The sequence below is a fragment of the Muscardinus avellanarius genome, assembly GCF_963383645.1.
Source record: "Muscardinus avellanarius genome assembly, chromosome: 8".
NCBI classification, from domain to species: domain Eukaryota; kingdom Metazoa; phylum Chordata; class Mammalia; order Rodentia; family Gliridae; genus Muscardinus; species Muscardinus avellanarius.
Window position 1 is genome coordinate 49,016,710 of NC_137794.1, and position 14,042 is coordinate 49,030,751.

At 34.9% G+C, this 14,042-nt stretch overlaps 1 pseudogene across 1 annotated transcript; it reads left to right on the forward strand.

Annotated features, from left to right (window-relative positions):
- Positions 1 to 393: 393 nt before the first annotated feature.
- LOC308266043 (mediator of RNA polymerase II transcription subunit 28-like) lies at positions 394 to 959 on the forward strand (annotated as a pseudogene). Its single transcript has one exon. The product of its transcript is annotated as a mediator of RNA polymerase II transcription subunit 28-like (transcript).
- The last annotated feature ends 13,083 nt before the right edge of the window (positions 960 to 14,042 follow it).

Consider the following 14,042-nt stretch of genomic DNA (forward strand, 5'->3'; position numbering starts at 1 on the left):
GTCACTGCATGGCTCATAAAAAAAGAATAGCTATGAATGAACAGGCATTTTTACCATAATTTTATCTCTACTTCTTGAATTTTCAGTAATTATTTTAGCACATCCTTTTCATGCAACAATTTTAGTATTTGAGTACCTCCTGTATGCTTTGCAGTTCTGCATATATTGCTTCCATGATAAAAAATAATCACAGTTGATCCTTTAAAAATTAGGTGTCTGATATTTTCATATAACTTCTATGAGGATAGAAGTTATAACACATACACAAACACACACACACACACACACACACACACACACACACACACACACACCAGAACCTATTAAAACATTTGAGGTACTCTGCACAAGATATCATCAATCAATAAATAAAAATTAATGTAGATTCAGGACATGGTGGCTCTGCTGGGTGGTATGCTCTCCAGCCAGATGCCTGGGCCTCCCCCACCCCAGCAGGGGCTACTGGGCCAGGCCTCGCTTCTTCAGGCAGCACCTGACACCCTGAAACCTTCTATCAGTACGATGGTGGACTAATTGGAGTCATCATTCGAGGCTTGCTTTGCTTTTTTGTGAGTCAGGATTATTTTAATGGTACTGATCAAGAAGAAATTTGGTTTTGATCTGTGTATTCAGAAATTTCTGGATATTGCAAGACAGAAATTTTTCCTGCAGAAAAGGTTGCAGTTATCTGTGCAGAAACCAGAGCAAGGTATCAAAGAGGATGTCTCATAATTGATGAACACATTGCAGCAGAAGGATGCACTGGTCTAGAAGCACTTGACAAAGCTGAGGCACTGGCAGCAGGTGCTGGAGGACATCAATGTGCAGCCCTAAAAGCCTGCCGATATCCCTTAGGGCTCCTTGCCTACCTCTAGCAGGTATCTGCCAACATCCTTGCACCTCTAAAGCAGACCTTACTGGTCCCACTGTGTGGAGCCCCAGACAGACAGATTTGCTGATTGTCCTTCCACACGGACTTGGCATTTTGGAAGAACTCTACTGGAGAACGAACTAATATCAGTTTTATGTTTGCACCTAAAATATTCCCCTATTTTATAAGCCGTTCATTTCTTCAGTACTTTATAAAATACCTATAGCTTTGGTAAACAAAGTTGAATTTGTTTTTAGCAAAGTGTTTGATGGCAGAGTCTTGTGTTTTTTATTTGCATAATTTTTTAAGTTTTTATATGACTATCTCTGTGTTTGGAGTTCTTACATTATTTATCTGAGGCAAAAATGATAATGGTCTGCGAATTGGGGTAATAGAATTTGGTTATAGGCTTTTTATTATAACTACCCACCCATGGTAGTATAGAAAATTATGTAAAGTTTCTGTTTCAAGACTTTTGAACTATCTCAAGAAGAAAAATCTAATGCAACAATTATAATGCTTCCAGAGCATTGCAGGGTACTGATATGTGTAGCTGTATCAAAAGGGGCTTAAAATATGCTAAGTTAGCATAGTAATATAGTAGATCAGGTTGATGCTGGCTTTTATCTGGGGTAAGTTTATTTTGTGTGGTGTTTACTGTCTTGAGGGGGATGTATCAGGAGCATGATATGCTAAGTGCTGGGTTCTGCAGTAGGCTTGGTGTAGGTAACAGGAGACCCTGTCTCAGTAGCTTGGCATCTGGGATGTGAGTTAAGCTGAGGGGCTCAGATCTTGCTATGAGGTCTCATTTACTTTTGAGTTGCGTTTGCTTGTGTTATTTCTTTTTTACTCTTTGGACAGTTCCCTTTAGGGAAGATTCTTGCTCATGGATTTGATTCCCAAGGACCAGGGCTTTGGGGTCCAGAGTGACCTACAGCCTGATCCTCAACTGCTTCACCTACACAGAAAGCATGTGGAACCTCTGCATTAGGAGGTATTTACCCTCCTGATAGATTAGGTTTCTCTCTGTTTCTTGCAGTTTTTAACTGATCACATCCCTTTACCTAGTACCCACACTAAATTATCTTCTCAAGAGTTCGCGGTCCGTGGCTCATGTCTTGGCTCATTTTGTTCTGTCCACCCACACAGATGGCTCCTGCCTGCACTGATACCACCCGTGGTCCTGTCAGGCCCAGCTGCCACCTGGTCCAAGAAGCCTCCATGTGCCCCTCTTCTCCATCCACAGGCACTGTTCTTGTTCTTTTCTTCTGGTAGGTTAGTGGTTTGTATCTCTTTCTGTGTCCCTTTCTGCACCATATGCTCGTGAGAATTGGGGGTATTACCCAGGAGTGTTATGAAATCATAAATTTTATATGATGTTTTTACTCATTTTCATATATAATACTTATTACTCATTTTTGTTGGTGTGCTTCTTTGTATTATGTTTAGTGTGTGGACTTATGATTACCAGACTGAGACCAATGAATCTCCTCATTGAGTATAGGCTAAATAAAGCTTTTAAAAGTTGTTATTACTCACACACACAATTAAAATAAAATAAATAAAAATTAAAATTAATGCATTTTAACATAAGGAATCTTTTAGAAAGTTTTTTTTAAATTCATCACATTAATAATTTAGCAATGCTGGGCCTGGTGACATACACTTATAATCCCAGCATTCGGAAGGCTGAGACTGGAGGATCATGGTTCATGGACATCCTCAGCTACCTATCTAGGCACTTGGCAATTCACTGAGACCCTGTTTCAAAAATAAAAGGACTGAAATATAGGGCTGGGTGTGTAGCTCAGAGGTAGAATGCCCCTGGGTTCCATCCCCAGTACTGAAAAAAAAAAGTTCAACAATATATTTCCATGCTCAAATATTGATTTCGAACTTCTAAGAAGTGTGTCGCTAAAAATTATTTTCTTGCTGGGCGTGGTGGCACAAGCTTGTAGTCCCAGTATTTGGGAGGCTGAGACAGAAAGATCATGGTTCATGGACAGCCTCAGCTACTTAGGGAGGACCTTTGCAACTCAGTGAGACCCTATTTCAAACTAAAGAATATAAATAGGGCTGGAGAAGCTCAGAGGTAGAGTGCCCCTGGGTTCTATGCCCAGTAACACACACACAAAAAAAAAAAAAAAAAAAAAAAAAAAACTTGATCAAATCCTCTAATTACAGACTTGCAATATAAAATGAACCACCTTCCAATTCAGTTACTCTAGTATTCTATTTTTTAAATATTCCAACCTGAATATCAATTTCAAATTATTTATTCTATGTTATTCAGGGAGAGGGAAGGTCTATTGTAATTCTAGTTGAGTATCACAGTAAGTATACATAAGCTATCCTTTCCATACCTTTTTATTTGTTATTTTTTATTTTTTGGTGGTACTGAAGGTGGAACCCAGGGGTCTTCTACCTCCGGGCTACACTCCGAGACCTATTTTATATTTTATTTGGAAACAGGGTCTCACTAAGTTGCTGAGAGCCTCACTAAGTAGCTGAGGCTGGCTTCGAACCTGTGCGATCCTCCTGTCTCAGCCTCCCAAGCGTGGGGATTACAAACGTGCGCCACCACGCCCGGCTTTTTCCATACTTTTAAAAATGTTTTTATTCTATAAGTTGCATCCAAATTATTCGGTTATTCTACACAATTTAAAAATAAGTGCAATGACTAGAAAGGGGTATGCATTTCATTGTCTGGTTGTTCTTTGAATTGATGGCCATAAATTCAATATGAGCCTTTAGTTTTACCTGAAAGTGCTACTGGATGTCTCTTCATCTCTAAGGATCCATTCTCTACAATTCTTTTTTTTTTTTTTGGTGATTGAAATCAAATTTCATGTTTCATACATGGCAAACACTCAACTACTCTCAGCCCATTCTCTATACTTCTAATTTATCTTTCTTTGAAGATAGAATTATAGGAAATCTAGATTTTGTGAATTTCTGGCTTAATTAGGAGAGGAGTAAGGACTAAAGATTTGTTTTTCTTTGTATTATTTGGATCACTAAAATTATCCAGAATTTATGTTATTTACTCTCATTAGGTCAAAAACTTGGACTTGGATGTACCTGTTATTCTTAGCAAATTGATTCTATTATCTAGCAAATTAATATATTTATTTTTTCTTCTATCCGTCACCTCCCCCAAAAATATAACACCCTTGAATTTCTCTCTGCCTTTTTTTTTCTCTAAGAGCAGATAATAATGATCTGGTCTTCTGGGAGAAGTAACACTTTACATTGCTAAAGCTATTGCTATGACCTGAGGTCTTTACTACGACACACTACTAAAAGCTAAACTCTAAATTTTATTGATAGAACATATTTTTTACTTGCATTCTGTTGTACAACTTCAACACAGCAGGCCAACCTGATTGAATGGAAGAAAGCATGATGATATCATGGAATAATAAGGAATATTAAGGAATAATGTTAAATTTCAAATACACATAGACACACATAAGCTGCTGAAGTTTTACAAATTAGCCCAGGAACACATTAACTGCCTGTAAATTGAAGAGGCTTCCTTAACTGGTAATGAGTTCTCATTATTGGAGGCATTAAGGTGAATTAGAGCAATTATCTCTCTAGTATATTGTCCAGTAAATTAGTGCATCATAAGAAGATTTGAGAGGATGGTCTTCTAGGAAAGATGAATTTTATGGTTCATTCAAACTCTGAATTTTTATGCTTCTAGTTATGAGATTCAGGATTTAGAAACCTTTTAGATCTTTTTCTAAGATCTGTATTTCCTTGATGTCCTATAATTACTAAGAATTCAAGCATGTTCTGGATTATTTTAGGTATCTGCATTGAATAAAAAGTTGTTTTGATATCCTGGTAAACATTTTGCCAAACTTCAGAAAGCTCATTATATTGTTTTCAGATTCCAAATGACCTTGAAATTTTAGAAAAGGATTGTACAAAACACTTGGGGAAAAGATAGATAGTACTTGTAAAAAGGTATTAATGATCATTATTTGCTATTATCCCATATTTCTTAGACTTAGTAATAGAAGCTGCATTAGAGGAATTAAATCATAGAAGATATCACCGAAAAAAACTTTCTCTGTATATTCACAATATATACTAGATGTTACCTATATAGTATGTGTGTATAGCATAATATGAATATATGTATATTATGAAGGTTATAAACTCATTAGTGGGTTAATTAATTGATGGATTAAAAATTTGAATGGATTCACTGGATGGTAATTCTAGGTAGGCAGGGCTTGGCTGGAGAAAGTAGATCACTGAGTGCACAGCGTGGAAGACTGTATCTGTTTATGGTGTTCTCTTGTTTTTCTCTATCTCTATCTCTATCTCTATCTCTATCTCTCTTTGTCTCTGTCTCTTTCCTTCCTGTCTGCCATATACTTAGCAGCCTTCTTTTATCCATGCCCTTCTTCTACCATTTTCTTTCTCAGGACCAGAGCAATGGAGTGTGCCAAATATGGACCTGTGAAGTCATGAGCCAAAACAGCCTTTTTTTTTTTCCCTCTTAAGCTGTTCTTGTCAGGTATTTTCCACAGTGATTCAAAACTAACAAGAACAACTTAGAGAAAATGGCATGTATCACCATACCCTACCCTTTATATTTTGTTGTGAGACAGAATCTCACCAAGTTTCTCAGGCTGACCTCAAAATTGTGATCCTCCTGCCTTACCTCCTTTATAGCTGGGATTATAGACATTCATCATTGTGCCCAGCTTGTTTTAACTTTTAACTTTATCAGAACCATGAGCTTCTATAAAGTAATTTCATATCTAGTTTTTACTGAAGACAATTTTTGGCAACAGATAACTATGAGAGTTTCTAATTTCTGTCACAAAATGTTCCCTGACAGCAAGGAAAAATAAAATATGTGGTCTGTCATGAGAAGTCCCAGTTTAAGCCTGTCATCCAGGAATAATGACTAGTTCTTCATTATGTTATGATAAAAGTAGTGAATAATGAGTCATATGGTTACTCCAAAAGTAATGCAAAAATAGTTAAATTTATTTCTACCCATGCAGTTTGGTCATATTTTATGTACCCTGTAAATTATAATTACTCAAATTCATTTATTTACATGTAAAATATAATTAATTAAGTATATACTTTATATTTTTATTTGGTATATAATGGAGAGTTCAAACCTAAGATCCAATGAATACAAAATAACAAGGGTACATTATTACTCACTGAGTATCATGACAGTCATAGTATTTTCCATAACTTGCAGGTATAAAATTGATATGGTATAAATTAAATCATACCAAAACTGGGTGTGGTGATGCACACCTGTAATCCCAACACATAGGAGGCTGAGACAGGAGGATTTCATGTTAGAAGCCAGTCTCAGCAACTTAGTGAGGCTCCCCAAAATTTAACAGTATCCTCTCTTCAAATAAAAATTAAAAGGACTTGGGGTGTAGTTCAAAGGTAGAATGTCTCTGGAAAATATCCAAATATCATTAATAAGTTAATATTAATTAATAACAATTAGTGTAATATTATAGGATATTCTTAAATGCTTAAAATTATTTTTCATTAATTTAGAATTGTAACAACTTCTAGATTTAGTGTGTTTAAATAGGTAGGTATATTTTAGTAATTTTAGAAGTTCATCTCAAGTACACATTATAGTGAGGTTCAATGAGATATTTTAAATTTCAAAATACTTAATTTCATGCCAGGTGTGGTGGCACACGCTTGTAATCCTAGCGCTTGGGAGGCTGAGACAGGAGGATCGCACGAGTTTGAAGCCAACCTCAGCTACTTAGTGAGGCTCTCAGCAGCTTAGTGAGATCCTGTTTCCAAATAAAATATAAAATAGGTCTGGGAGTATAGCCTGGAGGTAGAAAGCCTCTAGGTTCCACTCCCAGCATGACACACACAAAAAAACTTAAATTCATTAGAAGAATGATATAAAAGTATTACAGGGATGCTATAAATTACTCTTAAAAAGAGTAAGTAGAAAGTTTTTGTAGGATAAATCACATATATAAGAGGATTTTATAGTTTGCAAAGTCTGAATTTGCAATAAATGACTTCCAATATATACAGTTCATATTACACTTCAAAGACTGTCCAAAAAAAATTGAAGGATGACTACATATATCTCAGGAGTTTATATCAAAGGTATTTTTCAAAATATTAAATCATATAATACCTTTTTTTTTTTTGCGGGTCTGGGGATGGAACCCAGTGGCATTTGACCTCCGAGCTACACCCCTGCCCTATTTTCATTATTTATTTTGAAACAGGGTCTCACTTAAATTCATTAGAAGAGTTGCAGAGGGCCTCACTAAGTTGTAGCTGAGGCTGTCTGCAAACCGCGATCCTCTGGTCTCAGCCTCCCAAATGCTGGGATTACAAGCATGCGCCACCACGCCCGGCTATATAATACCTTATTAAGACACTAATTTTTGGCTTTACATGGAATTGTTAAAATTATCTAACATTTTTGGTATACTAGTTAAAGTTGTAAGTATTCTGGTACAAAGGTATGTGAATAAATTAAAATATTAATAAAATCACAGATGTTACACTTTACTCAGAGGTATTATAAAATAAAAAATATTCACCATAGAGAATAATGATTTAAGGAAAATAGTTTGATGATAAATATATTTTGATTCCTTGTGCCTTTGTTATTGGATTGGTGTGGTGAGAGCCAGTTAATTTTGTTCATTGGGGTTAATTTTAAACCTCTGGGAGAAAAAAATGGTTCACAAAGATCTTTTGGACAAAACATTGCTAGTTGGAATAATAGAATTTGCAGCTATTTTAAGTCAAAATGAGTTCCTTAATTCTCTATTTAGTGCAGGTAGAATTAATTCATTACTAACCTCACAACAAATTTCAATGAAACCAGGTCTGCTGTAACTGTTAAATTGTGGTAGAAATTAGGAAATGCTGCAATGGCCTCATCAAGAAACTGCATAATCTCGCTTAGTGCATTAACAGAATCCCCCAAATCTCGCTCAAAAGTGTCTTTTTCTATCTTCATTCCATCACTGTGTGGCTCATTAGAAACAGCCAGAATGTCTGAAGCAGTTTGTAACTGTGGCTGGTGAAACCATTCAGCACACCTCGTTAACTAGCAATTTTACCTCAAGACTGTCCTGCACATTTGATTCCTCCTGGTTTATTTTATTAAATGGGAAAAACAGGGAAAGTTATACATATGTTTCTTGACTGCGGGCAGTTTCTTGATGAGTCAACTGACGTTCATTTAGAGTTTTTGGCTAAAAATAGTTACTTTGTGCATGTCTATGAATTTCCAGGGTAGCATCAAAATTATCTTAACAATAGTAGTTTGGAAGCTTAATGTTCTGTCTTTGTTGTTAATTCCTTTCTTCTTCCCCTGGAATTGGATGAAGTGAAGATGGTCAAGTAATTTGGGTTCTAGTCCCTGCTGTATAGTTTGCTTGCTCTCCTTGAGTAAACACCAAGAGAATGCAGATTCCTATTCACAGGAGTGTCATTACAGGTGGGTGGGTAATGATGACTGTCTCTCTCTCTCTCTCTCTCTCTCTCTCTCTCTCTCTGTTACTCTCTGTCTTGTGTGCACCCACATACACACTGTCTTTCCTCAGTTTTTCTTTTCTAAGAAGACAGTATTATTTTCAATGTTTCTGGTAATTATCTCTGTAATTTTAAATAATGTGTTTATATGCCAATTTGATTAATCACCCTATGACAGTGTCTGGTGAGTCCCTTCTGTGAAGAGTAAAGATATCAAATCATCCTTACCCTCCATAGTTACTATTTATTTATTTAATTTTTTGTGGCACTGGGAATTGATCCTGGGGACACTCTACCTTTGAGTCACACCCCAGCCCTATTTTATTTTTATTTTGAATCTAGTCTTTCTAGATTAATGAGAGAGTATCATTATTTGTTAAAGCTGTCCTCAAACCTTTATACAAATGAATAGTGTTCAGTATATTATGATCAAATCTCTTAAAACTCTGTCTTAATCCACTAGCTTATAGGAATTTTTTCTATCATGTTCAGCATTGCTTCTATGAGACTAGGAGGAACCAAAACCATGTATTTTGGGTTTAATGTGTAACAGTTCCTTTGGTGGGGAGCTCACAGCTTGGTGCTTCAACTGGAGGTACCTTAAACTCCTAAGTACAGGGTAAATCCTACTATATTAAGCATTCACCTTGCCTTGACAGTGACAGTCTTAGCTATTAAAGTAGGCTGAAGCCAGAGCCTGCTATAACCAGAAAGTATGCTTGTGCCCCTGCCCATATTCTCCTTACACTGACAGTGTGTCCACTGGAGAAATCTTACCAGTTAATAAACACAAAGGTACCCAAATTGGCCATTTTAGCACATAGCTCATTTCCTTTATTAAACCTACATATACTTTCCAAAGTCAAGCATACTTACTCACTCAATTCCTTATTTTTATTCTTTTCATTCTTTACAAGACGCAAAATTACAAGTATATTAGAAGGATACTATTTTTATCTGTTATGATAGATATAATTAAATCTAATGAGTTTGTATTATACTTTGTTTTTGTCTCCTTGTTAATTCATCTTTCATACTTGATTTTATATTTAATAATGTTCTTTCTGCATTTATTTCTAATTTTGATAGCTAATGTGTATAATATAGTAATATATATTCACCATATTGCAGAGACACTGGTGCTTATGGGAAAATTATAGAACATCAATCACACTCAAAGCTAAATTTTTACTACTTCACACATATTAATTCATTGAATCATTATACCAAACTTATAAGGTTAATATAATATTGCTTATTTGACAAATGATAAAACTCAGGTGTAGAGGCAAAATGACTCAGCAGAGATGATGGAATTAATAAATGGTAATAGGGGAATAGGAACACAAAAGCTAAAGCTCTCAGGCACTTCAACATTTGCCAGCATTCTTTTTTATAACACACATTCAAATAATTATCAATTCCAATATATGAAATAATTGGATTACAATTTAAAATAGTCTTTTTTGTTTTCATATTTCACCTAAGATATGAAAAAATTAATGGAATTTAAATCTTTGAACTTCTGCATATTTTAATATGTGTTATTGTTTGTAATTGATACTTTTCCATTTTGAGTATGTATATAGAATCTTTTCTTAGGAACAGTGAAATCATTGTTCCATTTTTTTTTAACATCCAGTATTGCTGATATAAAGTCAGGTGATTTTCTTATTTTTTTATTTTTTTATTTTTATTTTGCAGATCTGGGGTGGACATTTGACCTCCGAACTACATCCCCTGCCCATGCCACCACACCCGGCTTTATTTTTAAACCTTTATAGAATAGTCTGATTTTCTTCCCTCTTAAAAATTTGTTTTTCTTAAATTTCTCTAGTTTTCCACAATTTCATAAGCAACATGTCAGAATAAAACTGTTTGATTTACATTTTTGGTTTAGTATTTATAGCCCTCAACTCTGAAAATATGTTTAAGTTCAGCTCATAACTTTTCTCTTTTTTATATCTTATTATTTTGCCTGCTTTGTTTCTGCTTATCTTTATGTTCTAATTATTCAATAATTTTGATGGTCATATATTTACTTTTTTAGAACTCTTCTTACTCTTAAATATTTTTATTATAATATCCCTAGAAATGTTAATTGCAATTTAATATATGCAAATCTTTTCTTCCTTTGGGATAAATTCTCTTTCTTCAACTTGACCATTTGCTCTATTACTCTTATACAAATACCTGCTAGTATGTGTGCATATGGTGAATTAAGCATTAGAATTAGGATAGGTAGTGTGTGTGTGTGTGTGTGTGTGTGTGTGTGTGTGTGTGTGTGACATTGTATTTCCACAAAAAGCATTTGTTCACTATTGGAAGGTTCCCAGCATTACCTGCCTAGGCATGAAGGTTGTCCTGTTAGTAAAACTCATTTTTAGATTTGGTGATGACAGACATTGTGTGGTTCATAATTTTCTTAGCTCTTTTTGTTTTACTCTAACAGAATTCCATAGCCTTGGCAATGTATAAAGAAAAGAAATTTATTTTTCATAGTTTTGGAGGCTGAAAATAATCTGAAGCATGCTACTGATATTTAATATGAAAAGAAACAAGTGTGAGAAGAAAGAAAGGTACCTGATTCACATTATTACTTGATACCTACAACTCTTATTACTGCCCTCTCCTAGAAAATGACGATAATCCTTTCACGAATTCAGAGTCCTCATGATTTAGTTACCTCTTAAATGTCCTTTCTTATCATTGTTACAATGAAGATTGATTTATTAATACACAAACTTTGGGGGACACATTCAAGCCACAGCAATACTAATGCAGATATGCTTCGGTTTTGGAACCCAACAGTCACATGAGATGCCCTCATTCTCCTCAGATTTATTCATATTTTAGAGTAGAAAGTAGATATATTCTCATGTTCAGTGTATCTGTGGACAGATGGGGGAGATATAATCAACATGACCTTGCCATACTGTAATGTGGAAAGTCAAATATGTGTACAGGTAAGAGATTTTTATCACTCTTGTGTAAGTACCCTCACCCCAGACTACTATCATTCTAAGTATCAACTAAGCTGGGAAACTTTCAACCACCTTGCACTCTAATGAGTATGATGTATCCTGTGTCTTTATTCACACCTTTGCTCCTTAATAGATATCATATGATAATGAATAATACACTGTCTTTCTTATTCTCAGATTTATATCATTTAAAAAGATTCACATCACTTATATGAGATTTTTGGAGGTATTATATAAAAATTATATATTGAGTTAGAAATATTGGAATAAAGGCTCTAAACAAGTGTTTTCTCAGTGTTTGAGGATTTACTGGGTGAACTGTCTATGCAGGAAGTTATTCCTAATGGCAAAACTCATTCAAATTTAGTGATGAGAAACAGATGAAGATTCTAGGGCTTCTAACTGCCTTTATGCTTTTTGTTTCTTTATAGAAGAATAACAGACTGGGTAATATCCCTTAGACTTCTTCTTCTTCTTCTTCTTCTTCTTCTTCTTATTATTATTATTATTATTATTATTATTATTATTTTATTATTATTACTGGCAATTAAACCAGGGGCATCCTACCCATGAGCTACACCTCAAGACTTCTTAATTTTTTATTTTGAAACAAGGTCATTCTAGGTTGCTGAGAGTTTCCCTACCTTGAAGAGGCTGTTTTTGAATCTGCAACCTCCTGTCTCAACCTCCCAAGTAGTGGAATTATAGGCATATGTCACCATGCCTAGATAGGCTAATAATTGATGTCAATTAGACTTAGACAATCTAGAGGCTGATATGTTAGTGACCGCAAAGGGGATATAAAGCATCAAATTCACTTAAAACTCTAATTCAATTGACTTCATCTCTGTATCATCTTCTCAGTATCCCCATTTTATTTCATTTTATTTTATTTTATTTTACTGTGGGTCTGGTGATGAAACCCAGGGGCATTTGACCTCTGAGATATACCCCCTGCCCTATTTTTTATTCTTTATTTGAAACAGGGTCTCACTGAATTACAGAGGGCCTCACTAAGTAGTTAAGGCTGTTTGTGAACCGCTATCCTCTGATCTCAGCCTCATGAATGCTGAGATTACAAGTGTGTGCCACCATGCCTGGCAGTATTCCCATTTTACTAATCCTTGTTATGATTAAGCTTAGATAAAGAACCATCTATACTCCTGCTTCCAATTTCTCCCCTCTCATTCTGATCTGAGATGACACTAAGGCTTTCTCCTCATCTTTCCCTGAAGACATCCTTTATAAAGACTTCCATAATACCAAACTAGTGGATATTCATGGTGTCCATATTACTTATATCATCATTTGCCCACCTAATAGCTCCATTCTGCTAAAAATCACTTTCTTTCCACCTGACTTCCAAGATACCACATAACTCCAAAGTTATTTCTTCCGGTCTGTTTTAATGAGGAGTGGTAGTTATTTTTTGATACTAGACTATTGAGATATTTTTAGTTTCTTCATCATTATATTCAGCTACAAATCTGCGCAAACTGATAAGAAATACCAAGAGTTCTTTTTTGTGGTGGGAGATCTAAACCACAGAAGCCCCTGGAAGAGTCATCACACTCACCCCATTCTGGCACCACAGTGAAAACTCCGAGTAGGTGCCCCTTCTTTCATCTCTCATCTCATTTCAGACTAGATTGGGAAGATTGCTCTTCCATCCTTATAAAACTTTATAACTTTATAAACATTCCAGCCAAACATGTCCACATCCTCTAGATTCAAAGACTTTAGAATCATTTCTGACTTTTTTTCAGTTACCCTTCATATCCATCATGTAAGCAAATCTGCTCTACTGTGAAATGTATACAAAAATCATATCATATGACACCATTACTACTATCAAGAGAAATGTACAAGCCAATATCATTTTGAACCAGGGTTAGTGACATGACCTATCAGCTGATATTCTTTTTCAGTCCTTTTCCCACACTATCCAGGCTCTTCTAAACACAGCAGTCAAGGTAACGTAATTAAAATGTAAATAAGCCCATATCAATCAAACCATCGGGTGTCTTCCTGGTTCACTAGGAGATATTTTTTTAATTGCATTCAGAAATCAATATAATCTGGCATCAAGAGTTCTCTGGCTTTATACTCTCTATTTTTCCACTTACTTGCTCTGTATCAGTCACAGTAGCCACAGTTTGTTCTTTGAGCACACAGAACTTTCCTCTATCACACATTCATTCTTTCTTTATTTTCTTTGGTTGAAAAGAAATTTTTCTATGTATTTTTATTGCTCACTCTTACTCTTTTATGTACTTCAAGTCTTCATTCAATTATCACTTTTTCAGTAAAATAATTTCTTTCAACAATATTTCCTGCCTCCCTTTTTTCTCTCCATTGCACTTATTGGATCAACATCTCTATACTGTTTTATATCTTAACTAAAGGTTTAGCTAGTAGTCTATTCTTCATCATTAGAATGTAAGCTTCATGAATGCATGGAACTTTTTTCTGTTTCTTTTTTAACTCTTATTAAAATATTAGGAATATATGAGGTCTTTAATACATATTGAAATATTAACTGAACAATAATTATTAGCTTTACACAATATAGCTGTATACAATTTCTTTAAAACTTCTTTAGTGTAATACAGTTTTGGTAAGTGCAATATATAGTCTTAAGTAATTGACTCACATTCTCC